Source organism: Danio rerio, chromosome 18 (assembly GCF_052040795.2).
Source record: "Danio rerio strain M-AB ecotype USA chromosome 18, GRCz13ab, whole genome shotgun sequence".
NCBI classification, from domain to species: domain Eukaryota; kingdom Metazoa; phylum Chordata; class Actinopteri; order Cypriniformes; family Danionidae; genus Danio; species Danio rerio.
In genome coordinates this window covers 14598501-14602245 of record NC_141038.1, presented here as the reverse complement: position 1 = coordinate 14602245, position 3745 = coordinate 14598501, and the positions used below count along the sequence as shown (strand labels likewise).

At 30.6% G+C, this 3745-nt stretch overlaps 1 long non-coding RNA gene across 1 annotated transcript in view; it reads left to right on the top strand.

Moving 5' to 3' along the window:
* The window catches only part of LOC147832768 (uncharacterized), a 40269-nt gene that overhangs the window by 22295 nt on the left and 14229 nt on the right, over positions 1 to 3745 (top strand). The window lies entirely within an intron of this gene.

Here is a 3745-nt window from a genome sequence, read left to right as displayed (position 1 = left end):
GTAGTGGAGAAAATTACTAGTAGAGAAACAGTGAAAAGTCTGTTGGATTGCTTCATGTAAATGTTGCTCAAACTGTTTGCCCAGTTGCAAAATGAAGGCAGATTATGCCAGACATAAGCCAAGGACATATTTTAAAATATTCGCAATCTGAAGTAAAAAACAACATATTTAACATATAAATACAGCATGATTGATAAAACATTTAAGACTCTGTACTTTTTTTCTACACTACTCATGACAAAAAAGATAAGTGATGTGTACTTAACAGCTTACATAAAGTTTTTTTTCCAAATTTTAGTAAATTGAACATAAAACATTTAAATTGTCCCAAAAAATTGTGTTATTTCAACTCATTTTAAATAAGTAGTTTGAACGAGCAGCAAAAAAACTTTTTCTGTGAATAAAAGTACAATCCTATAAAAATATGTAAATAACACAATCAAATTAATATAAGTGAGGGACAAATGTAAATCTGTTCATTTTAAATTGTGATTGTATTTATAGCAGCTATATATTCAGGTGTAATGAAAAAAATATGCATATATAAACAAACATTTAAGTACAGTAACACTCATTCATTATGTCATTCATGTTACTTCATTTGAGTGGGTAGAGATGTGCTTTGCTTGCTGCCATTTTTAATGGTGGTATTGTAATATTAATCCAGGCTGATATAGTCTGAAATTTTGTACAGTGTACATTTTTTCCAAGTGAACACTAGATCAGGGATTACCCAACTTTTTTATTCCGGGACCCACCTAGGCAAGTAATTCAATCTCAAGACTCACCATAATATTTTAATATGGAAAAATGGGTATAAAAATGCATCCATTCAAAGCAGTCAAGAATATATGGTGTGTGGCTTTTTGGATTTTGCGAAATGAGGCTCGAAGTGCTTTTTTGTGGGATGTTGGCTGTAACTGTGATAATTTTTTTTGTTGAAAAAGATACTCTTCTTTTTTCAGAAGAGAATATGATCAACCTTTAAACAAACACCTTGATTATGATCAAGCCTCCCTATGATCAAATTATGATCCCTGTCACATCGCAGTAAATTCCACTGCTAGTGTAGTCATAAGAAACTAAATAGCTTTTTGATCGACTAATACAAGCTGGGAAAACGTCAGATAAATATGCCAATGCAATTAACGTTATTGCTGAATAGATCTAATATTTACACATTTGCTTGAGGAAGGAATGATGGGGTAGTTACATTACTATTACTATTTTCCATATAACGTCTATGCCCTTCCATAAAATTAGGTGACGTTAAAACGAACAAATAGCACAATAGATATTTATTGATTAGCGATCTGTCAATGTTGGGATGTAAAAAATATGGTACAACAAAAAGCTTCAAAGGATAGAATACATAGCAAACATTAGAAAATATTGACAATAAAATAAAAGGTTTAGCCTATTAAAATCAATGGCCTATCCAGAAATTAAATAAAGCTATAAAATCTACTTCACTTTTAATTGTATTTGCATAGATCTATAATGAAGCATTCGACTACTTTAGTAACTGTTTGTGCTCATTTAAGAGAAAATTAGTAGTGTTTTAAATAAAACACAGGACGGAGCAAAAAAAAAAAAAAAAAAAAAAGCACTTTTCCGATGGTCTCTTACTGAGAGCTCCGCATACATAACCAGCTTTGTCTTTTTGTAGGAAACACACTTTAGATATTTTTAGGGTAAGAGGTTTTTGAGTTATTGCCATCTATCGTACTGGTTTTGATTCGCCGCAATGTAAATATAGCTGCAGCTATGTGACGTTGCGTGACCTACCTTTGTTCACTGTGCGACCCACAGTTTGAAAACACTTGCACTATGTAATGCAAAAACTTTAAAGCTCAATATCTCAAAATCTTTCAGAATGCAGATAGAACCTTATAATTCCAATGTGACAGTGTTACCCCTTTAATATACTGCCTGAGACCTTAAAACCAGAGAAAACTATTTAACTGCTAGCTTAAAATATAGTGAAACAGTTGATGCGGACAAAATCAAAAGCTTAAAATACAGCAGAGGAAAAAAGTACAAGGTGAATTGTTTTAGAATAGATAATAAAAATACAATAATAAAACTCTAATTAATATTTGATGCCCATATTTATTTATTTGGTGAGTAGCCATGACATAATCAAGATAATCCATAGTTAAATGGTCATTATAATTATTTTCTGACAATCCACTGGCTGTATATCATCCAACCAAACATGATAAAACTTCCCTCATCCATATGCATATTAAAACTAGAAAGAAACAAAATAAATAACATGTCTTGATTGTTATTTTAAACTTTGAGATGGAAAAAAAAAGTTTAGCACAGCTGCAAATGAAAAAAAAAACATCTAGATAACAGCACTTTTATAAAACAATGATGTACCAAAAAGTGAAAGATTTCTGTTTAGGTGACAATCATTTATGATCCCAATGATATCTATTACCAGTAAATTGACTAAAAACATGCTAGGCCAATAGTTGGTGATGTCACTTCTTGAAGAAACACACTTCTTGAAGAAGCACATACTGTCCTGTAGTCCACCATTGTTGATTTGGTTGTCAAGTCGTCACACATATAAACTGAAGATGTTGCATATGCATAACATCACAGATACAATAGCAGTAGCATTTTCAAAAACATACACTTTCACACTGTTGAGGAAACAAATGAGCAAAACTCATAGTACTGTATGTGACACTGGACCACAAAACCTGTCAGTGTTTTAAAATTGAGATTTATACATCACGTGATACTTTATCAGAATAGAACATTAGAAATTAGGACTATTAAAATCTAAGTTAAAAAAAATTTGAGTTGAGAAAATTATTTTTAAATTTGTAAAAATTATTCGATTAGCCATGCATATTACTTAATTAAGTTTTGATATTTTTGCAGTAGGAAATGTACAAATATAATTGTGGAAAATGATCTATACTTAATATTCAAATGGTTTTTGACATAAAAAAATCTGTATTTTTCATTAACTAATGTTAACAAATATGAACAAATACTGCCCTAAATGTATTGTTCATTGTTCATGCTAGTAAACAGATAAAAAAAAAAACATTTAGTAGTACAACCTGTGATAAATGACGTTTACTAAATGCTCAAATGATTTTTTTTTAAATAAAAGAAAAATCGATCATTTTTGACCCATTCATTGATTATTTAAGGTGGTCCAGAATGCTTACTGTGCTGCAATTTAAGAAAATGCATGTAATTACAAAAAACACCAGCAAATTGAGAAGAGCAAACAATAAAACGTGCAGCATTTTCTCACAACGCAACAGAAATGTATTAAATAGACTCTAAAATGTGACGGACCCAGCTATTTAGGATATGAATGTTAAGGCTAATGAAATACAGAAGACAAGGAAATCAGGACGTTAAAATAAACAAACAAAAAACTCACTTTCAAAGTTCACCTACAACTTGCAGCATATTTTATTAATTTGTTTGCGTTGTGGGAAATTGCAGCGCATTTTTTAACGTGTATGCAGCACATTAAGCTCTCTCGGCCACTTTAATTATTGACTTTTTCCAAAAATATAAACATAAGATTTTGTGGTCCAGAATCACATACAAATCTCGATTTTAATAAGAAACGGTGTCGTGTAAAAAATTTGAATAAAAAAGCATAACATACTAACAATTATCACAGTTAACATACACAAAAAAACCTTCATGCACTTTTTAATTTAAATTAATTTCAGCTTCTGTGGTCTGGGTCGAACATCTA